At 48.5% G+C, this 24,815-nt stretch overlaps 1 protein-coding gene across 1 annotated transcript in view; it reads left to right on the forward strand.

Annotated features, from left to right (window-relative positions):
• The window catches only part of IGSF11 (immunoglobulin superfamily member 11), a 423,226-nt gene that overhangs the window by 93,819 nt on the left and 304,592 nt on the right, over nt 1-24,815 (forward strand). The window lies entirely within an intron of this gene.

The raw sequence follows: 24,815 nt of genomic DNA on the forward strand, positions 1-24,815 counted from the left end.
GTGAAGCTGCGATGAATGCAGGCCACACAATCTGTATTGTTCCTGCCTGAATGGATTTTGAGTTTAGAATTTTAGGGCTCAAATCACTTAAATGTGAGTTTGTGAAAGCGAGTCGGACTCATCAAACTTGCATACGTTGTGCAAATGCGTGCACCTGAGAAAGCAGAGACGTGCAAGATCAAATTAGATATGTCAATTTGCGGTAGTCGCGGCGAAATCACGTAACTTTTCTGCTAGATGAGACCTGGTAGAAGTGCGTGAAAAATTGGGGAAACTGTCCTGGACCCCAAAATAGTGACAGCTGGGAGAGCAGGGCCATATAGAGGCTGTCAGTGACCATAACGAAACTAGTGGAGGTTTATAAAAATAAGAATTTACTTACCGATAATTCTATTTCTCGTAGTCCGTAGTGGATGCTGGGGACTCCGTCAGGACCATGGGGATTAGCGGCTCCGCAGGAGACAGGGCACAAAAATAAAAGCTGTAGGACTAGGTGGTGTGCACTGGCTCCTCCCCCTATGACCCTCCTCCAAGCCTCAGTTAGGATACTGTGCCCGGACGAGCGTACACAATAAGGAAGGATTTTGAATCCCGGGTAAGACTCATACCAGCCACACCAATCACACTGTACAACTTGTGATCTGAACCCAGTTAACAGCATGATAACAGAGGAGCCTCTGAAAAGATGGCTCACAACAATAATAACCCGATTTTTGTAACAATAACTATGTACAAGTATTGCAGACAATCCGCACTTGGGATGGGCGCCCAGCATCCACTACGGACTACGAGAAATAGAATTATCGGTAAGTAAATTCTTATTTTCTCTGACGTCCTAAGTGGATGCTGGGGACTCCGTCAGGACCATGGGGATTATACCAAAGCTCCCAAACGGGCGGGAGAGTGCGGATGACTCTGCAGCACCGAATGAGAGAACTCCAGGTCCTCCTCAGCCAGGGTATCAAATTTGTAGAATTTTGCAAACGTGTTTGCCCCTGACCAAGTAGCAGCTCGGCAAAGTTGTAAAGCCGAGACCCCTCGGGCAGCCGCCCAAGATGAGCCCACCTTCCTTGTGGAATGGGCATTTACAGATTTTGGCTGTGGCAGGCCTGCCACAGAATGTGCAAGCTGAATTGTACTACAAATCCAACGAGCAATCGTCTGCTTAGAAGCAGGAGCACCCAGCTTGTTGGGTGCATACAGGATAAACAGCGAGTCAGTTTTCCTGACTCCAGCCGTCCTGAAAACATATGTTTTCAGGGCCCTGACAACGTCTAGCAACTTGGAGTCCTCCAAGTCCCTAGTAGCCGCAGGCACCACAATAGGTTGGTTCAGGTGAAACGCTGACACCACCTTAGGGAGAAACTTGGGACGAGTCCGCAGTTCTGCCCTGTCCGAATGGAAAATCAGATATGGGCTTTTGTGAGACAAAGCCGCCAATTCTGACACTCGCCTGGCCGAGGCCAGGGCCAACAGCATGGTCACTTTCCATGTGAGATATTTCAAATCCACAGATTTGAGCGGTTCAAACCAATGTGATTTGAGGAATCCCAGAACTACGTTGAGATCCCACGGTGCCACTGGAGGCACAAAAGGGGGTTATATATGCAGTACTCCCTTGACGAATGTCTGGACTTCAGGAACTGAAGCCAATTCTTTCTGGAAGAAAATCAACAGGGCCGAAATTTGAACCTTAATGGACCCCAATTTGAGGCACATAGACACTCCTGTTTGCAGGAAATGCAGGAATCGACCGAGTTGAAATTCCTCCGTAGGGGCCTTCCTGGCCTCACACCACACAACATATTTTCGCCAAATGCGGTGATAATGTTGTGCGGTCACCTCCTTCCTGGCTTTGACCAGGGTAGGTATGACTTCTTCCGTAATGCCTTTTTCCCTTAGAATCCGGCGTTCAACCGCCATGCCGTCAAACGCAGCCGCGGTAAGTCTTGGAACAGACAGGGTCCTTGCTGAAGCAAGTCCCTTCTTAGCGGCAGAGGCCATGGGTCCTCTGTGAGCATCTCTTGAAGGTCCGGGAACCAAGTCCTTCTTGGCCAATCCGGAGCCACAAGTATAGTTCTTACTCCTCTCCGTCTTATAATTCTCAGTACCTTGGGTATGAGAGGCAGAGGAGGGAACACATACACTGACTGGTACACCCACGGTGTTACCAGAGCGTCCACAGCTATTGCCTGAGGGTCCATTGACCTGGCGCAATACCTGTCCAGTTTTTTGTTGAGGCGGGACGCCATCATGTCCACCTTTGGTCTTTCCCAACGGTTCACAATCATGTGGAAGACTTCCGGATGAAGTCCCCACTCTCCCGGGTGGAGATCGTGAACACTGCTGACAGTGCTATCACATGATTTTCCGCCCAGCGGAAAATCCTTGCAGCTTCTGCCATTGCCCTCCTGCTTCTTGTGCCGCCCTGTCTGTTTACGTGGGCGACTGCCGTGATGTTGTCCGACTGGATCAGCACCGGTTGACCTTGAAGCAGAGGTCTTGCTAGGCTTAGAGCATTGTAAATTGCCCTTAACTCCAGTATGTTTATGTGAAGTGAAGTCTCCAGACTTGACCACACTCCCTGGAAATTTTTTCCCTGTGTGACTGCTCCCCAGCCCCTCAGGCTGGCATCCGTGGTCACCAGGACCCAGTCCTGAATGCCGAATCTGCGGCCCTCTAGTAGATGAGCACTCTGCAGCCACCACAGAAGAGACACCCTTGTCCTTGGAGACAGGGTTATCCGCTGATGCATCTGAAGATGCGATCCGGACCATTTGTCCAGCAGATCCCACTGAAAAGTTCTTGCGTGAAATCTGCCGAATGGAATCGCTTCGTAGGAAGCCACCATTTTTCCCAGGACCCTTGTGCAATAATGCACTGACACTTTTCCTGGTTTTAGGAGGTTCCTGACTAGCTCGGATAACTCCCTGGCTTTCTCCTCCGGGAGAAACACCTTTTTCTGGACTGTGTCCAGAATCATCCCTAGGAACAGCAGACGTGTCGTCGGGATCAGCTGCGATTTTGGAATATTTAGAATCCACCCGTGCTGTTGTAGCAGTATCCAAGATAGTGCTACTCCGACCTCCAACTGTTCCCTGGACTTTGCCCTTATCAGGAGATCGTCCAAGTAAGGGATAATTAAGACGCCTTTTCTTCGAAGAAGAATCATCATTTCGGCCATTACCTTGGTAAAGACCCGGGGTGCCGTGGACAATCCAAACGGCAGCGTCTGAAACTGATAGTGACAGTTCTGTACTACGAACCTGAGGTACCCTTGGTGAGAAGGGCAAATTTGGACATGGAGGAAAGCATCCTTGATGTCCAGGGACACCATATAGTCCCCTTCTTCCAGGTTCGCTATCACTGCTCTGAGTGACTCCATCTTGAATTTGAACCTTTGTATGTAAGTGTTACAAGATTTCAGATTTAAAATAGGTCTCACCGAGCCATCTGGCTTCGGTACCACAAATAGTGTGGAATAATACCCCTTTCCCTGTCGTAGGAGGGGTACTCTTATTATCACCTGCTGGGAATACAGCTTGTGAATTGCTTCCCATACTGCCTCCCTGTCGGAGGGAGACGTTGGTAAAGCAGACTTCAGGAACCTGCGAGGGGGAGACGTCTCGAATTCCAATCTGTACCCCTGGGATACTACCTGTAGGATCCAGGGGTCCACTTGCGAGTGAGCCCACTGCGCGCTGAAACTCTTGAGACGACCCCCCACCGTACCTGAGTCCGCTTGTAAGGCCCCAGCGTCATGCTGAGGCCTTGGCAGAAGCGGTGGAGGGCTTCTGTTCCTGGGAAGGGGCTGCCTGCTGCAGTCTTTTTCCCTTTCCTCTACCCCGGGGCAGATATGACTGGCCTTTTGCCCGCTTGCCCTTATGGGGACGAAAGGACTGAGGCTGAAAAGACGGTGTCTTTTTCTGCTGAGAGGTGACTTGGGATAAAAAAGGTGGATTTTCCAGCTGTTGCCGTGGCCACCAGGTCCGATAGACCGACCCCAAATAACTCCTCCCCTTTATACGGCAATACTTCCATGTGCCGTTTGGAAACCGCATCACCTGACCACTGTCGTGTCCATAAACATCTTCTGGCAGAAATGGACATCGCACTTACTCTTGATGCCAGAGTGCAAATATCCCTCTGTGCATCACGCATATATAGAAATGCATCCTTTAAATGCACTATAGTCAATAAAATACTGTCCCTGTCAAGGGTATCAATATTTTCAGTCAGAGATTCCGACCAAACCCCCCCAGCACTGCACATCCATGCTGGGGCGATGCTGGTCGCAGTATAACATCAGTATGTGTGTATATACTTTTTAGAGTATTTTCCAGCCTCCTATCAGCTGGATCTTTGAGGGCGGCCGTATCAGGAGACGGTAACGCCACTTGTTTTGATAAGCGTGTGAGCGCCTTATCTACCCTAGGGGGTGTTTCCCAGCGCGCCCTAACCTCTGGCGGGAAAGGGTATAATGCCAATAACTTCTTTGAAATTAGCACTTCCTATCGGGGGTAACCCACGCTTCATCACACACTTCAATAAATTTATCTGATTCAGGAAAAACTACAGGTAGTTTTTTTCACACCCCACATAATACTCATTTTTTTTGGTACTTGTAGTATCAGAATATGTAACGCCTCCTTCATTGCCGTGATTATGTAACGTGTGGCCCTACTGGAAAATACGTTTGTTTCTTCACCGTCGACACTGGAGTCGGTGTCCGTGTCTGTGTCTATGTCGACCGACTGAGGTAATGGGCGTTTTAAAGCCCCTGACGGTGTTTGAGACGCCTGGACAGGTACTAATTGGTTTGCCGGCCGTCTCATATCGTCAACCGACCTTGTAGCGTGTTGACACTATCACGTAATTCCATAAATAAAGCCATCCATTCCGGTGTCGACTCCCTAGGGGGTGACATCCCATTACAGGCAATTGCTCCGCCTCCACTAACATCGTCCTCATACCTGTCGACACACACGTACCGACACACAGCACACACACAGGGAATGCTCTGATAGAGGACAGGACCCCACTAGCCCTTTGGGGAGACAGAGGGAGAGTTTGCCAGCACACACCAAGGCGCTATAATTATACAGGGACAACCTTATAGTAAGTGTTTTCCCTTATAGCAGCTTAATATATATTAATATCGCCAAAATATGCCCCCCCTCTCTGTTTTAACCCTGTTTCTGTAGTGCAGTGCAGGGGAGAGCCTGGGAGCCTTCCCACCAGCGGATCTGTGTGGGAAAAATGGCGCTGTGTGCTGAGGAGATAGGCCCCGCCCCCTTCACGGCGGGCTCTTCTCCCGTTTTTTTCTGTAATCCTGGCAGGGGTTAAATACATCCATATAGCCCAGGGACTATATGTGATGTATTTTTAGCCAGTAAAGGTAATTACATTGCTGCCCAGGGCGCCCCCCCCAGCGCCCTGCACCCTCAGTGACCGCGGTGTGAAGTGTGCTGAGAGCAATGGCGCACAGCTGCAGTGCTGTGCGCTACCTTAAGAAGACTGGGAAGTCTTCAGCCGCCGATTTCTGGACCTCTTCTCTCTTCAGCATCTGTAAGGGGGCCGGCGGCGCGGCTTCGGTGACCCATCCAGGCTGTACCTGTGATCGTCCCTCTGGAGCTAGTGTCCAGTAGCCTAAGAAGCCAATCCATCCTGCACGCAGGTGAGTTCACTTCTTCTCCCCTTAGTCCCTCGATGCAGTGAGCCTGTTGCCAGCAGGTCTCACTGAAAATAAAAAACCTAACAAACTTTTATTCTAAGCAGCTCTTTAGGAGAGCCACCTAGATTGCACCCTTCTCGGCCGGGCACAAAAACCTAACTGAGGCTTGGAGGAGGGTCATAGGGGGAGGAGCCAGTGCACACCACCTAGTCCTAAAGCTTTTATTTTTGTGCCCTGTCTCCTGCGGAGCCGCTAATCCCCATGGTCCTGACGGAGTCCCCAGCATCCACTTAGGACGTCAGAGAAAGGTGTCAGATGGATGATTTTTGTTTTTTTTTAAATTGGCTTTTGATTGAGAAATGATAGCCAGCAAGTGTTTTCATTATATGAAATTCTTTCCCGCATATTGGGGTGCAGAAAAATGTCTATCGTAATTACATCGCATACACCTCACTTAACTGCCCCACGTCACTTACACCTCCGCGTACCTTTCCCACGTAATTTACTAGAGATGAGCGGGTTCGGTTCCTCGGAATCCGAACCCCCCCGAACTTCACGCTTTTTACACGGGTCCGAGGCAGACTCGGATCTTCCCGCCTTGCCCGGCTAACCCGAGCGCGCCCGAACGTCATCATCCCGCTGTCGGATTCTCGCGAGGCTCGTATTCTATCGCGAGACTCGGATTCTATATAAGGAGCCGCGCGTCGCCGCCATTTTCACACGTGCATTGAGATTGATAGGGAGAGGACGTGGCTGGCGTCCTCTCCGTTTAGACTGTAGACTAGAGAGAGAGTAGAGAGTGACACTTGATTTACTAATTTTGGGGAGCATATTAGGACGGAGTACTACTTGCTGATAGTGTGACCAGTGACCACCAGTTTAATCCGTTCTCTGCCTGAAAAAAAACGATACACAGTGTGACACAGTCACATACCATATCTGTGCTCAGCCTCAGTGTGCCCTCAGTGTGCTGCATCATCTATGTAATACTGTATATCTGACTGTGCTGAGTGCTCACTGCTCACACAGCTTAATTGTGGGGGAGACTGGGGAGCAGTTATAGCAGGAGTACATATTTTAACAGTGCACACTTTTGCTGCCAGAGTGCCAGTGCCAGTGTGACTGACCACCAGTATATTGTGATTGTCTGCCTGAAAAAGTTAAACACTCGTCGTGTGGTGTTTTTATTCTTTAAACGCATTCTGCTGACAGTGTCCAGCAGGTCCGTCATTATATAATATATACCTGTCCGGCTGCAGTAGTGATATATATATATATTTTTTATATCATTATCATCCAGTCTATATTAGCAGCAGACGCAGTACGGTAGTCCACGGCTGTAGCTACCTCTGTGTCGGCAGTCGCTCGTCCATCCATAATTGTATACCACCTACCTGTGGTGTTTTTTTTTTTTTTTTCTATCTTCTTGATACTAGTAGCTTACTTTAGGAGTCTGCAGTGCTGAGCTGACAGTGTCCAGCAGGTCCGTCATTATATAATATATACCTGTCCGGCTGCAGTAGTGATATATATATATATTTTTTATATCATTATCATCCAGTCTATATTAGCAGCAGACGCAGTACGGTAGTCCACGGCTGTAGCTACCTCTGTGTCGGCAGTCGCTCGTCAATCCATAAGTATACTAGTATCCATCCATCTCCATTGTTTACCTGAGGTGCCTTTTAGTTGTGCCTATTAAAATATGGAGAACAAAAATGTTGAGGTTCCAAAAATAGGGAAAGATCAAGATCGACTTCCAACTCGTGCTGAAGCTGCTGCCACTAGTCATGGCCGAGACGATGAAATGCCAGCAACGTCGTCTGCCAAGGCCGATGCCCAATGTCATAGTACAGAGCATGTAAAATCCAAAACACCAAATATCAGTAAAAAAAGGACTCAAAAATCTAAAATAAAATTGTCGGAGGAGAAGCGTAAACTTGCCAATATGCCATTTACCACACGGAGTGGCAAGGAACGGCTGAGGCCCTGGCCTATGTTCATGGCTAGTGGTTCAGCTTAACATGAGGATGGAAGCACTCAGCCTCTCGCTAGAAAAATGAAAAGACTCAAGCTGGCAAAAGCACAGCAAAGAACTGTGCGTTCTTCGAAATCACAAATCCACAAGGAGAGTCCAATTGTGTCGTTTGCGATGCCTGACCTTCCCAACACTGGACGTGAAGAGCATGCGCCTTCCACCATTTGCACGACCCCTGCAAGTGCTGGAAGGAGCACCCGCAGTCCAGTTCCTGATAGTTAGATTGAAGATGTCAGTGTTGAAGTACACCAGGATGAGGAGGATATGGGTGTTGCTGGCGCTGGGGAGGAAATTGACCAGGAGGATTCTGATGGTGAGGTGGTTTGTTTAAGTCAGGCACCCGGGGAGACACCTGTTGTCCGTGGGAGGAATAGGGCCATTGACATGCCTGGTGAAAATACCAAAAAAATCAGCTCTTCGGTGTTGAAGTATTTCAACAGAAATGCGGACAACATTTGTCAAGCCGTGTGTTGCCTTTGTCAAGCTGTAATAAGTAGAGTTAAGGACGTTAACCACCTCGGAACATCCTCCCTTATACGTCACCTGCAGCGCATTCATCATAAGTCAGTGACAAGTTCAAAAACTTTGGGCGACAGCGGAAGCAGTCCACTGACCAGTAAATCCCTTCCTCTTGTAACCAAGCTCACGCAAACCACCCCACCAACTCCCTCAGTGTCAATTTCCTCCTTCCCCAGGAATGCCAATAGTCCTGCAGGCCATGTCACTGGCAATTCTGACGAGTCCTCTCCTGCCTGGGATTCCTCCGATGCATCCTTGCGTGTAACGCCTACTGCGGCTGGCGCTGCTGTTGTTGCTGCTGGGAGTCGATGGTCATCCCAGAGGGGAAGTCGTACTCGTAAGCACACTTTTACTACTTCCACCAAGCAATTGACTGTCCAACAGTCCTTTGCGAGGAAGATGAAATATCACAGCAGTCATCCTGCTGCAAAGCGGATAACTGAGGCCTTGGCATCCTGGGCGGTGAGAAACGTGGTTCCGGTATCCATCATTACTGCAGAGGCAACTAGAGACTTGTTGGAGGTACTGTGTCCCCGGTACCAAATACCATCTAGGTTCCATTTCTCTAGGCAGGCGATACCGAAAATGTACACAGACCTCAGAAAAAGACTCACCAGTGTCCTAAAAAATGCAGTTGTACCCAATGTCCACTTAACCACGGACATGTGGACAAGTGGAGCAGGGAAGGCTCAGGACTAGATGACTGTGACAGCCCACTGGGTAGATGTATGGACTCCCGCCGCAAGAACAGCAGCGGCGGCACCAGTAGCAGCATCTCGCAAACGCCAACTCTTTCCTAGGCAGGCTACGCTTTGTATCACCGCTTTCCAGAATACGCACACAGCTAAAAACCTCTTACGGCAACTGAGGAAGATCATCGCAGAATGGCTTACCCCAATTGGACTCTCCTGTGGATTTGTGGCATCGGACAACGCCAGCAATATTGTGTGTGCATTAAATATGGGCAAATTCCAGCACGTCCCATGTTTTGCACATACCTTGAATTTGGTGGTGCAGAATTATTTAAAAAACGAGAGGGGCGTGCAAGAGAGGTTGTCGGTGGCCAGAAGAATTGCGGGACACTTTCGGCGTACAGGCACCACGTACAGAAGACTGAAGCACCACCAAAAACGCCTGAACCTGCCCTTCCATCATCTGAAGCAAGAAGTGGTAACGAGGTGGAATTCAACGCTCTATATGCTTCAGAGGTTGGAGGAGCAGCAAAAGGCCATTCAAGCCTATACAACTGAGCACGATATAGGAGGTGGAATGCACCTGTCTCAAGCGCAGTGGAGAATGATTTCAACGTTGTGCAAGGTTCTGCAACCTTTTGAACTTGCCACACGTGAAGTCAGTTCAGACACTGCCAGCCTGAGTCAGGTCATTCCCCTCATCAGGCTTTTGCAGAAGAAGCTGGAGACATTTTAGGAGGAGCTAACACAGAGCGATTCCGCTAGGCATGTGGGACTTGTGGATGGAGCCCTTAATTCGCTTAACAAGGATTCACGGGTGGTCAATCTGTTGAAATCAGAGCACTACATTTTGGCCACCGTGCTCGATCCTAGATTTAAAACCTACCTTGGATCTCTCTTTCCGGCAGACACAAGTCTGCTGGGGTTCAAAGAACTGCTGGTGACAAAATTGTCAAGTCAAGCGGAACGCGACCTGTCAACATCTCCTCCTTCACATTCTCTCGCAACTGGGGGTGCGAGGAAAAGGCTCAGAATTCCGAGCCCACCCGCTGGCGGTGATGCAGGGCAGTCTGGAGCGACTGCTGATGCTGACATCTGGTCCGGACTGAAGGACCTGACAACGATTACGGACATGTCGTCTACTGTCACTGCATATGATTCTCTCCCCATTGAAAGAATGGTGGAGGATTATATGAGTGACCGCATCCAAGTAGGCACGTCAGACAGTCCGTACTTATACTGGCAGGAAAAAGAGGCAATTTGGAGGCCCTTGCACAAACTGGCTTTATTCTACCTAAGTTGCCCTCCCACAAGTGTGTACTCCGAAAGAGTGTTTAGTGCCGCCGCTCACCTTGTCAGCAATCGGCGTACGAGGTTACATCCAGAAAATGTGGAGAAGACGATGTTCATTAAAATGAATTATAATCAATTCCTCCGTGGAGACATTGACCAGCAGCAATTGCCTCCACAAAGTAGTACACAGGGAGCTGAGATGGTGGATTCCAGTGGGGACGAATTGATAATCTGTGAGGAGGAGGATGTACACGGTGATATATCGGAGGATGATGATGAGGTGGACATCTTGCCTCTGTAGAGCCAGTTTGTGCAAGGAGAGATTAATTGCTTCTTTTTTGGTGGGGGTCCAAACCAACCCGTCATTTCAGTCACAGTCGTGTGGCAGACCCTGTCACTGAAATGATGGGTTGGTTAAAGTGTGCATGTCCTGTTTATACAACATAAGGGTGGGTGGGAGGGCCCAAGGACAATTCCATCTTGCACCTCTTTTTTCTTTCATTTTTCTTTGCGTCATGTGCTGTTTGGGGGGTGTTTTTTGGAAGGGCCATCCTGCGTGACACTGCAGTGACACTCCTAGATGGGCCAGGTGTTTGTGTCGGCCACTTGGGTCGCTTAGCTTAGTCACACAGCGACCTCGGTGCAAATTTTAGGACTAAAAATAATATTGTGAGGTGTGAGGTGTTCAGAATAGACTGAAAATGAGTGGAAATTATGGTTATTGAGGTTAATAATACTATGGGATCAAAATGACCCCCAAATTCTATGATTTAAGCTGTTTTTTAGGGTTTTTTGAAAAAAACACCCGAATCCAAAACACACCCGAATCCGACAAAAAAAAATCGGTGATGTTTTGCCAAAACGCGTTCGAACCCAAAACACGGCCGCGGAACCGAACCCAAAACCAAAACACAAAACCCGAAAAATTTCCGGTGCTCATCACTATAATTTACACCCCCACGTGCCTGTCCCACGTCGCTTACAACCTCCACGTACCTGTCCCTCGTCATTTACACTTCCATGTACCTGTCCCACGTCTTCACTTACACCTCCACGTAATTGTCCCACATCACTTACACCTCCACGTACCTGTCCCACATCACCTACACCTCCACGTACCTGTCCCACATCACTTACACCTCCACGTACCTGTCCCACATCACTTACACCTCCACGTACCTGTCCCACATCACTTACACCTCCACGTACCTGTCCCACATCACTTACACCTCCACGTACCTGTCCCACGTAATTTACACCCCCACGTGCCTGTCCCACGTCGCTTACAACCTCCACGTACCTGTCCCACGTCGCTTACAACCTCCACGTACCTGTCCCACGTCGCTTACAACCTCCACGTACCTGTCCCACGTCGCTTACAACCTCCACGTACCTGTCCCACGTCGCTTACAACCTCCACGTACCTGTCCCACGTCGCTTACAACCTCCACGTACCTGTCCTTCGTCATTTACACTTCCATGTACCTGTCCCACGTCTTCACTTACACCTCCACGTACCTGTCCCACATCACTTCCACCTCCACGTACCTGTCCCACATCACTTCCACCTCCACGTACCTGTCCCACATCACTTCCACCTCCACGTACCTGTCCCACATCACCTACTCCTCCACGTACCTGTCCCACATCACCTACACCTCCACGTACCTGTCCCACATCACCTACACCTCCACGTACCTGTCCCACATCACCTACACCTCCACGTACCTGTCCCACATCACCTCCACCTCCACGTACCTGTCCCACATCACCTCCACCTCCACGTACCTGTCCCACATCACTTACACCTCCACGTACCTGTCCCACATCACTTACACCTCCACGTACCTGTCCCACGTCACTTCCACCTCCACGTACCTGTCCCACGTCACTTCCACCTCCACGTACCTGTCCCACGTCACTTCCACCTCCACGTACCTGTCCCACGTCACTTCCACCTCCACGTACCTGTCCCACGTCACCTACACCTCCACGTACCTGTCCCACATCACCTACACCTCCACGTACCTGTCAAATGTCACTTACACCTACACGTACTTGTCCCACATGACTTACACCTCGCGTACCTGTCCTGTGTCACTTACATCTCCAAGTACCTGTCCTGTGTCACACCTGCAAGTACCTGTCCCACTTAATTTACACCCCCACGTACCTGTCACACGTCGCTTACAACCTCCACGTACCTGCCCCACGTTACTTACACCTCCGCGTACCTGTCCCACGTTGCTTACAACCTCCACGTACCTGTCCCTCGTCATTTACACTTCCATGTACCTGTCCCACGTCTTCACTTACACCTCCACGTACCTGTCCAATTTTATTTACACCCCTTACATACCTATCCCACGTCATATACATCTCCACATAATTGTACCATGTCATTTACACCCCCACATACCTGTCCCACGTCATTTACACCTCTGATTACCTAACCCACTTCATCTACACCTCCACGTACCTGTCCCACATCAGCTACTGCTATACACCCCACCGCGCTGTGGCAGTAAGTGTGGGCCACAGAGGCTCCTGTGCTCCCTGGCAATGGACAGGCGATCTCTTCCTTGGGACCGCAGCAACACTGCAGATCCCTACCTGCGCTATGTTATTTGCTTTTACTGTAAGCCCCATAATATCTTCCCTCGACCCCCGGAAGTCGCGCTGTTCGCTGTTTCTTTACCTTGCACTTCCGTCCCCACTGTATGCTATGAGGGTAAGCTGTACCTCCACTGGTTGCACACCCTCAGTCTACGCAGTGCGCCTTAGATGGCTGCCTCGGGTGTTTCCCCTGTGGGCAGGATGACCTCACGTGGATCTACTCATACAGGCTATATCATACTATACTACACACACGTCAGTTGTCCCATACGTGCCTCAGGTCTGTAAATGGCAATTCTCCCACAGCATAACTTCCGTAGTGCGCCCAACATGGCTGCCTCACCTAATACGCTCGTGGATAGGATGAAAAATACATGGACCTGACTATTATTACCCCACCGTTAGGACACTACAGCCACCCATTTCTCTGACGTCCTAGTGGATGCTGGGAACTCCGTAAGGACCATGGGGAATAGCGGGCTCCGAAGGAGGCTGGGCACTCTAGAAAGATTTATGACTACCTGGTGTGCACTGGCTCCTCCCACCATGACCCTCCTCCAAGCCTTAGTTAGATTTTGTGCCCGGCCGAGGTTGGATGCACACTAGGGGCTCTCCTGAGCCCTTAGAAAGAAAGTATAGATTTAGGTTTTTTATTTTCAGTGAGACCTGCTGGCAACAGGCTCACTGCAGCGAGGGACTAAGGGGAGAAGAAGCGAACTCGCCTGCTTGCAGCCGGATTGGGCTTCTTAGGCTACTGGACACCATTAGCTCCAGAGGGATCGACCGCAGGCCCAGTCCTTGGTGTTCGGTCCCGGAGCCGCGCCGCCGTCCCCCTTACAGAGCCAGAAGCAAGAAGAGGTCCGGAAAATCGGCGGCAGAAGACATCAGTCTTCACCAAGGTAGCGCACAGCACTGCAGCTGTGCGCCATTGCTCCTCACACACACTTCACACTCCGGTCACTGAGGGTGCAGGGCGCTGGGGGGGGGCGCCCTGAGAAGCAATAATAACACCCTGGCTGGCAAAAATACCACAATATATAGCCCCAGAGGCTATATATGTGGAAAATACCCCTGCCAGAATATAGAAAAAAGCGGGAGAATAGTCCGCGGAAAAGGGGCGGAGCTATCTCCCACAGCACACTGGCGCCATTTCTCCTTCACAGATCCGCTGGAAGGAAGCTCCCTGGCTCTCCCCTGCAGGAAAAGGGTAAAAACAGAGAGGGGGGGCACTAAATTTAGGCGCAGTATAAATTATATAAAAAAAGCAGCTATAGGGGACATAACTCAGTTAGTCCCTGCATTATATAGCGCTCTGGTGTGTGCTGGCATACTCTCACTCTGTCCCCCCAAAGGGCTTTTGTGGGTCCTGTCCTCAGTTGGAGCATTCCTTGTGTGTGTGCGGTGTGTCGGTACGGCTGTGTCGACATGTTTGATGAGGATAATGATGTGGAGGCGGAGCAGATGCCTTTAGAAGGGATGTCACCCCCTGCGGGGCAGACACCTGAGTGGTTGAGCTTATGGAAAGAAATGAGTGCACGTATAGACTCCTTACATAAGAAATTTGACGACATGCCAAATGTGGGACAGCCGACTTCTCAGCTCGTGCCTGTCCAGGCGTCGCACAGGTCATCAGGGGCTCTAAAACGCCCGCTACCTCAGAAACCGCAGACCCAGATGTCGACACTGATACTGACACCAGTGTCGACGACGATGAGTCTAACCTGATGCCCACTAAGGCCATTCACTGCATGATTGAGGCAATGAAAGAGGTGTTACACATTTCTGATATAAATACAGGTACCACTAAAAAGGGTATTATGTTTGGGGAGAAAAAACTACCCGTAGTTTTTCCCCCATCAGATGAATTAAATGAAGTGTGTGAAGAAGCGTGGGCTTTCCCTGATAAAAAATTGGTAATTCCTAAGAAGGTACTAATGGCGTTCCCTTTCCCGCCAGAGGATAGGTCACGTTGGGAAACACCTCCTAGGGTGGATAAAGCGCTCACACGTTTGTCTAAAAAGGTGGCACTACCGTCTCCGGATACGGCCGCCCTCAAGGAACCTGCTGATAGAAAGCAGGAGGCGATCCTGAAGTCTGTATATACACACTCAGGCATTATACTTAGGCCAGCTATTGCGTCAGCTTGGATGTGCAGTGCTGCCGCTGCGTGGTCAGATAAACTGTCAGAAAATATTGACACATTAGACAGAGACACGATCCTGTTAACCATAGACCATATAAAAGACTCAGTCTTATATATGAGAGATGCACAGAGGGAAATCTGCCGACTGGCATCTAAAGTAAGTGCATTGTCCATTTCTGCTAGGAGAGGCTTATGGACTCGCCAGTGGACAGGAGATGCAGATTCTAAAAGGCACATGGAAGTGTTGCCATATAAGGGTGAGGAATTATTTGGGGATGGTCTCTCGGACCTAGTTTCCACAGCAACGTCTGGGAAGTCAGCATTTTTACCCCATGTCCCCTCACAGCCTAAGAAGGCACCGTTTTATCAGGTTCAGTCCTTTCGGACCCAGAAAAACAGGCGTGGAAAAGGCGGGTCTTTTCTGTCCAGAGGCAGAGGTAGGGGAAAAAGGCTGCAACAAACAGCAGGTTCCCAGGAGCAAAAGTCCTCCCCCGCTTCTTCTTCCAAGTCCGCCGCATGACGGTGGGGCTCCACAGGCGGAGCCAGGTACGGTGGGGGGCCGCCTCAAGAATTTGAGCGCTCAGTGGGCTCGCTCACAGGTGGATCCCTGGATCCTTCAAATAGTATCTCAGGGGTACAAACTGGAATTCGAGGCGTCTCCACCCCACCGGTTCCTAAAATCTGCCTTGCCGATTGCTCCCTCAGACAGGGAAGCGGTGCTAGCGGCAATTCACAAGCTGTATTCCCAGCAGGTGATAATCAAGGTACCCCTACTTCAACAAGGCCGGGGTTACTATTCCACACTATTTGTGGTACCGAAACCGGACAGTTCGGTGAGACCCATTTTAAATTTGAAATCCTTGAACACATACATAAAAAAATTCAAGTTCAAGATGGAATCGCTCAGGGCGGTTATTGCAAGCCTGGACGAGGGGGATTACATGGTATCCCTGGACATCAAGGATGCTTTCTTGCATGTCCCCATTTACCATCCTCACCAGGAGTACCTCAGATTTGTGGTACAGGATTGCCATTACCAATTCCAGACGCTGCCGTTTGGACTGTCCACGGCACCGAGGGTATTTACCAAGGTTATGGCGGAAATGATGATACTCCTTCGAATAAAGGGAGTTTTAATTATCCCGTACTTGGACGATCTCCTAATAAAAGCGAGGTCCAAGGAACAGTTGTTGGTGGGAGTAGCACTATCTCAGGAGGTGCTGCACCAGCACGGCTGGATTCTGAATATCCCAAAGTCACAGCTGGTTCCGACTACACGGCTACTGTTCCTGGGTATGATTCTGGATACAGTCCAGAAGAAAGTGTTTCTCCCGGAGGAGAAAGCCAGGGAGTTGTCATCTCTAGTCAGAGACCTCCTGAAACCAAAACAGGTATCAGTGCATCGCTGCACGCGGGTCCTGGGAAAGATGGTGGCTTCTTACGAAGCAATTCCCTTCGGCAGGTTCCATGCCAGAATCTTTCAGTGGGACCTGTTGGACCAGTGGTCCGGATCGCATCTTCAGATGCATCGCTTAATAACCCTGTCTCCAAGAACCAGGGTGTCTCTACTGTGGTGGCTGCAGAGTGCCCATCTTCTAGAGGGCCGCAGGTTCGGCATACAGGACTGGGTCCTGGTGACCACGGATGCCAGCCTTCGAGGCTGGGGGGCAGTCACACAGGGAAGAAACTTCCAAGGACTATGGTCGAGTCAGGAGACTTCCCTTCACATAAATATTCTGGAACTAAGGGCCATCTACAATGCCCTAAGTCAAGCAAAATCCCTGCTCCTACACCAGCCGGTGCTGATCCAGTCAGACAACATCACGGCAGTCGCCCATGTAAATCGACAGGGCGGCACAAGAAGCAGGATGGCGATGGCAGAAGCCACAAGAATTCTCCGATGGGCGGAGAATCATGTACTAGCACTGTCAGCAGTGTTCATTCCGGGAGTGGACAACTGGGAAGCAGACTTCCTCAGCAGACACGACCTCCACCCGGGAGAGTGGGGACTTCATCCAGAAGTCTTCCAGATGCTGGTAAACCGTTGGGAAAAACCACAGGTGGACATGATGGCGTCCCGTCTCAACAAAAAGTTAAAAAGATATTGCGCCAGGTCAAGGGACCCTCAGGCGATAGCTGTGGACGCTCTAGTGACACCGTGGGTGTACCAGTCGGTTTATGTGTTCCCTCCTCTGCCTCTCATACCAAAGGTATTGAGAATAATAAGAAAGCGAGGAGTAAACACAATTCTCGTGGTTCCGGATTGGCCAAGACGAGCGTGGTACCCGGAACTTCAAGAGATGATCTCAGAGGACCCGTGGCCTCTACCGCTCAGACAGGACCTGCTACAGCAGGGGCCCTGTCTGTTCCAAGACTTACCGCGGCTGCGTTTGACGGCATGGCGGTTGAACACCGGATCCTAAAGGAAAAGGGTATTCCGGAAGAAGTCATTCCTACGCTTATTAAGGCCAGGAAAGATGTTACGGCAAAGCGTTATCACCGCATATGGCGGAAATATGTTGCATGGTGCAAGGCCAAAAAGGCCCCAACAGAGGAATTTCAACTAGGTCGATTTCTGCATTTCCTGCAAGCAGGAGTGAATATGGGCCTAAAACTAGGCTCCATTAAAGTACAGATCTCGGCTCTGTCGATTTTCTTTCAAAAAGAACTGGCTTCAGTACCTGAAGTTCAGACATTTGTGAAAGGAGTGCTGCATATTCAGCCCCCGTTTGTGCCTCCTGTGGCACCTTGGGATCTCAACGTGATGTTGAGTTTCTTAAAATCACATTGGTTTGAGCCACTAAAAACCGTGGATCTGAAATATCTCACGTGGAAAGTGGTCATGGTATTGGCCTTGGCTTCAGCCAGGCGAGTGTCAGAATTGGCGGCTTTATCATGTAAAAGCCCTTATCTGATTTTCCATATGGATAGGGCAGAATTGAGGACTCGTCCCCAATTTCTCCCTAAGGTGGTGTCAGCGTTTCACCTGAACCAGCCTATTGTGATGCCGGCGGCTACTAGTGAATTGGAGGACTCCAAGTTGCTAGACGTTGTCATGGCCCTGAAAATATATGTTTCCAGGACGGCTGGAGTCAGAAACTCTGACTCGCTGTTTATCCTGTATGCACCCAACAAGCTGGGTGCTCCTGCTTCTAAGCAGTCTATTGCTCGCTGGATTTGTAGTACAATTCAGCTTGCACATTCTGTGGCAGGCCTGCCACAGCCAAAATCTGTAAATGCCCATTCCACAAGGAAGGTGGGCTCATCTTGGGCGGCTGCCCGAGGGGTCTCGGCTTTACAACTTTGCCGAGCAGCTACTTGGTCAGGGGCAAACACGTTTGCAAAATTCTACAAATTTGATACCCTGGCTTAGGAGGACCTGGAGTTCTCTCATTCGGTGCTACAGAGTCATCCGCACTCTCCCGCCCGTTTGGGAGCTTTGGTATAATCCCCATGGTCCTTACGGAGTTCCCAGCATCCACTAGGACGTCAGAGAAAATAAGAATTTACTCACCGGTAATTCTATTTCTCGTAGTCCGTAGTGGATGCTGGGCGCCCATCCCAAGTGCGGATTGTCTGCAATACTTGTTAATAGTTATTGTTAACTAAAGGGTTATTGTTGAGCCATCTGTTGAGAGGCTCAGTTGTTTTCATACTGTCAAACTGGATATAGTATCACGAGTTGTACGGTGTGGCTAATAAGAGTCTTACCCGGGATTCTAAATCCTTCCTTATTATGTCAGCTCGTCCGGGCACAGTGTCCTAACTGAGGCTTGGAGGAGGGTCATGGTGGGAGGAGCCAGTGCACACCGGGTAGTCATAAATCTTTCTAGAGTGCCCAGCCTCCTTCGGAGCCCGCTATTCCCCATGGTCCTTACGGAGTTCCCAGCATCCACTACGGACTACGAGAAATAGAATTACCGGTGAGTAAATTCTTATTTTTGTGTCCACCCATTTTGTGTCCTCTCTTATAGGCATAGCCTATTCCGACCAGGGTAAACCTACGTAGTGCGACCAAGATGGCTGCCTCACTTGGTACCTTTCACGGTTGGAATATATGGCCCATGGAAGTTATTACTCAAAATGTCCTCAGCAAGCCTGGAGTATGCTTATTGTGTGCTCTAATTTAGTTGTACCTAATTATTGCAATTATTGCTGTATGTTTTTTAATGCCCATGTACCATGTTTTGATGTATGTAATGCGTCTGAGTCCCGTGGGATTATATATATATATATATATAACACTCACTTCTCCAGCGATGCAGAAAAAGTAGACAAGTCTGCACTCACGTGTAGATGAAAGAAAAGCAGGGGCTAACCGCACTGTTGTCAGAAAACGAAATATAAGCCGTGTTCTGACAACAGTGCGGTTAGCCCCTGAGGAAGACCAGTCGGTTGAAAGAGCTGTCGGGCTGTATTTGCTGTACTTCACCATGCCGTTTGGTTAAGGAATAAATCCTGCTTTTCTTTCATCTACACGTGAGTGCTGGCTTGTCTACTTTTTCTGCATCGCTGGAGAAGTGAGTGTTTTATATTTATTGCTGCCTTGCACCACCATTTTTTGCTTTATATACATAGGCTTTGAGTGCTGTCGTGATTTCCTATATATATATATAATATAATATAATATAATATAATCTAGCGCTCTACCCGTTCTTCGCACAGAAGTTTCTGATCTTGATTTTCACGGTTGTAAATATAAATGAGTGTTCATTGTTTGGTAAGTCTATAGAGATGTAAATCTGAGAAGTCGTAATGTAAGTAAATATCAATCCATGGTTCTTGGCGTTACCCGAGGAGCACCCTTAGCAGAGACGGTAAAAAGTGACAGAACCATTTTTGTAGTTGATTAAATTCTACACACTGGAGGCACAATCCATATTTTGATCCGATTGTCCATTTATGCGTTATCGTTCACACAACGCAAGCCACGCATTGGTAATGACGTCATTATGGGACGTTTAGGGGAGGTTTATAAAAAATCTAATTTTGTAGCCTTCTTATTTCCCACTGCAGAATACTTGTGTTACATTTCATCTTCCCAACACATCGGGAAGAGAATTAGTGATGACTCAGTCAGTGAGTAAAGGCTTATATGTGTGTGTGTGTGTGTGTGTATATATATATATATATATATATATATATATATACACACACTTACACTTACACACACACACACACACACACACACACACACACACACACACACACACACATATATATATATATATATACACACACACACACTAATCTGTGCCTTCTGTGCAAATAATATCCAATGCAAGATATGAAGATTATGCGTACCAGACCAAAATAAAGTTCAAGCATGTAGTGTAGTCTTTTCCTCCTATTAGTTCTTCCTCCGTCTCTCCTAGGAACCCGGTATATGGACCATAAGGAAAACAGGAAAACGACAATAGTGCAATATTGCACACAGCATGTGTATAAGCCGTGCTCATGTAGAATAGCAGTGTAGCTAAAAATTCTGTGCAGACAAAAAGTTGAATAACACACCCGGTGTCAGGTAAATAGTAGATGTTACCCACAGCCTAAGGTAATAATATAATAATACCCTCAGGACATGTGTTCCTCACATGTAATGGGTTCTTTATATTTTCTTCACCTCCTTCCAGATGGATAGCTAGGGACCTTAAAACCAAAACATAGTCTCCCAGCAAAGGGAGAAGATGCCCATAGTATGATAAAAAATTTTTTTATTTATAATCTACACCCAAAAAAACATAAATACAGAATGAACCCGTACAATGAACACAAGTTTAAAAGCTTATCTGAGATCCTTATGGGAGAATATAGCATGTAACCAACGCGTTTCGTCCTGTAGTAGCTTTGGTAGGACTTCTTCAAGGGGATATCCCCTTATTTACATGCTATTTGCAATATTGTACTATTGTTGTTTTCCTGTTTTCCTTATGGTCCATATACCGGAGGAAGGACTAATAGAAGGAAAAGACTACATTCACTGTACTGTATTATGCTGTTTTAGCCCCTCCAAGTGCCAGATTATCCATTAGGGGGGATGTACCAGAGGACCTGCGTTGTGTCCTGACATTTTCACCTTAATATTAGGATTTTCTCCTACCTCTTCCCCTGCTCAGGGCTGCACACCACAGATGCAACTTTCATATAGAAAATCAGTGCAAGTTTGGAATTGGATTGCAACTGTAATTGTTAGCGCAAGTTCGCCGTGAAAATGGCTCGCAGGACCCGACTTGCTCCTGATTAGATTTACCCCTTAAGTCGCATACACACGATACGATTCTAGCTAACGAAATGAACTATATAGTCTATAGCATTAAAAAAATTAGTGCATAACGTACCGTGTATATACAACCAACGATGAACGATGCGCGTTCCTGCATATTGTCATCGCTGGAAAAATAGGCTGTGCATGCACCGAGTCCAGAACCAACGATAATGATTATCCCACCCACCCCTGACATTCCAGCCCACTGTATAGCCAAAATCGTTCAGTGTGTGTATCGTCAATATCGTTTGTTGTGGACACTAGGGAGCTTCAAGGGAAATCGTTAAGCTAAAATCGTTCATAGCCAGAATCGCACCCTGTGTTACTGTGTTGGCCCCTTTAGAGTCTGGTGAAGGTGGCTTCCCCTGGCCGTTAATTGTGCCAGTCCTCTCAGGTACATTGCATTCATTTAATCATATATCACATATCTAGCGCCACGCATAAAATAATCCTTTAATAGTTTGAGTCCCAGATCTACTGTAGCGCAGCGTGAAACCGTTTCCGGTCAGATGCTCCTTGAGCTGCCATCTTGTGAGCCCCGCCGGTGATTAGTAGACACAAGTTCAGACCTATAAGTTGTCCACAGATGTGCTCTGCACGTGGCACTTGAATAAACTGATTGTCAGTTATCCTAAAAATATATATTTAGCATGTACAAGGGCTCTGTATACTCTGAATTAGTTCAACCTCAGCGCACACTGCCATATTTCTTTGAACGTCTGTCCCTGTTACTGCATAAATGGACTGCTGTGGATCGTTTACATATCGCACTTCTTATGAAAACAAACACAAACACGAGGAAAGTTACTTCAGTTGATGTAATTCCGTGTAATAGCCATGTATCGCTCTCATGTATGGCCTCCTACGTGAAAACTTGGTATGTTGTCTATTTTGTTCCACTTTGTGGTCTGTCAACAAATGCAAATGTTTAATTACAGGTTTGCATTAGTTGGCTGGGAAAGGATAAATATTCCATACGGTAGCAACATTTCTCTCCTATTTCGGTCGTGCGTTTTTATTAATGAGCTAATTAACCGTTTGTGTAAAATCCGACACGTTCCTGAACTCCTGCCACTTCCTTACGTGGTTCCTAAATATAACATCTGAAGCTGATTCTCCAACTTTTAGCTGATTAACACCTTCTTTTATCAACCTAGCGCGAAAGGAGGGCTCGCGTCTCACATGGCGGTGACATCATGTGACGCTGTCTCTGGGCAAAGCTGTATGGAGAGGAAGATAAATAGTGTCGCACGGTTTGGGTTCTATACTTGGTGCCGAAGAATGACCAAGGTTTGGTTACAGTTGAGGTCTTGGGGGCACAACTAATTCTTCCGTTCCCCGAGTGTTACATCTTTCATTAGAGCTCTGGGTGCAAAGATAACTTGTGCGTTGTTTGGCTGCGTTGTAAATCAGTGACCATCATCTGTTTAATAATCTTCCAGCCAATAGAAAGTAGGCAGACTCCATGTTGTCCTTCTTGGAATAACTGGTTCTCACAGTATTTGCTCTGCACCGCTGCGTGCACTGGTGCAGGTAACTCTACGGTATGGGGCAGAGATGAGAGCAAGTCATACCCCTTTCAGACATTAGCAGAAATCCGGGATATTGCCAGGGCACGCAAGTCCACCTGGGTCTAGCTTATGTCTGAAAGGGTCAGACCTGGGTTAAAAAAGTCTCGGGTCAACCACTCTGCAATTGCCCAGGCTTGTTCCCGGCACTTGCAACCTGTGTCAGTGCTTATATGAAAGGCAAAAGGGGTGCAGGGGGCAATTGTAATGGTCAGAGGGCATCATTCCGACCTGAATGATCGCTGCAGTTTCTCGCAGCGCTCGGGTCAGAATTGCGCATGCGCCGGCACCGCAGTGCGCCGGCGCATGGAAGCCGTCGTTGCCTAGCGATTGCCTCTGAGGCAGAGGCGGTCGCTGTGCGGGATGGGACTGGACGGCGGCGTTAAGCCGCTGTTTAGGGGGAGCGGTCCAGCCAACGCAGGTGTAGTCAGACCGTTGGGGGGGCCGGGGAGCGATGAGTAGCTCACGGCCAGCACGCTAAAGCTGCGCTGGTCGGGAGCTACTCTTGAAGTGCAAAGGCATCGCCGCTGTGCGATGCCTTTGCACTTCTGCGGGGGGGGGGGGCGGCACTGACATGCGGGGCAGACTAGCCCTGTGCTGGGCGTCCCCCCGCATGTCAGTGTTAATGATCGTAGCTGTGCTAAATTTAGCACAGCTACGATCAACTCGGAGTGACCCCCAGAGTGAGTTGATTTGGGAGCGATGTTTTTAAACTCAGATCTACGTGTACTAATAAAGCCGCCCAGTATCTGTGGGCTTCATGCAAAAGCAGCCATTATTTACCCTGCATGCAGACATAATACATGTATTTGCTCCCCCTGCATTGCAGCGTGGATTGTTCTAAATAAAGTTACTTGCTTTTTAGCTTTTCTCCCATCTCAGAATCAGACCCTATATCCCATTTACAGTCTGGGAAGATAATCTATACGCCGGCCACATTACACCGTTAGTTTGCTCAGAACCCATTTCAAGTAACCGCCTACTGGACAGTAATGGTTGGTCACTATGGTCCGTTGAGCCAGATTAACCCACGGGTGTGGTATGACTTGTCGACAGTCATCTTGTCTACCCGGATGATATGTCGACATGAACCGTCGACTAATTGTCGCTAGTGGTATCTTATTCCGGCAGCGGCGGCGACTTGAGCGCCTTCTTCAGAGTCCCGGCGAACATGTTCGTATCCGTTCTGATGCAGGCATCTGAGGATCGGCGTTCCAGTGAGTGTTCCTCCCCCTATCCCTGAGCATCCCCTCTGGAACTACGGCATTCTCACAGTATATGATAAGATTTGCCATATTCCTAGAATTTAGTATTTTTGTTCCTGGATAAAATAAGCCTCGCTGTTTGGAGAGTGATCCCCCGACAGCCCCCTCACAGCTGCTGCAGACACCGATGTACTATGTAATTTGCAATTGATCAGTAAATGTTCGGTGACAGCTTGTCATGGCTTGGAGCATTCTCACAAGTGTGTATATAAGCTGTGACTGACACCTGACTACGAGGGTGTGACACCTTCCAGATGCGATAGATGGGTGATGTGGGTGAGGTTGGCAGGATTATTAAGAAAGTGTCTATCTATACAGTGTTTGACATATCCTCTGATACTCTCATTCTGCACTCCGAGCACCTAAAATAAAGTTCAGCTCTCCCACCCGGGGCCGTGTGATATAATGAACCACAAGCAGTAGCCTGTAGCAGTTTTATACAAACGTTACTTATATTGTTACGTTTCCTAGTTCCTTTTCCTATAGGGACGGACCCCTGTGTCCGGCGGCGCTTTGCAATAAATTTTAGCACTATTACTAATTTTGTTTGTTAGTTATTGTTCATTATTTAATTAGCGTATTCCTTAGAGATTTCCCAGGCACATCAGTCCCTGCCCTGGCGGAGGGGAGAAGCCCGTTTAATCTGCCACGGTTATGTGTATGGGAGGAAATTGGCCCTCCTGGAGGGATACTTACATGGGACAAAACAATGGCCACCCAAAGGAGCGCTCAGTGATGTAAT

Source organism: Pseudophryne corroboree, chromosome 2, assembly GCF_028390025.1.
Source record: "Pseudophryne corroboree isolate aPseCor3 chromosome 2, aPseCor3.hap2, whole genome shotgun sequence".
NCBI lineage: Eukaryota > Metazoa > Chordata > Amphibia > Anura > Myobatrachidae > Pseudophryne > Pseudophryne corroboree.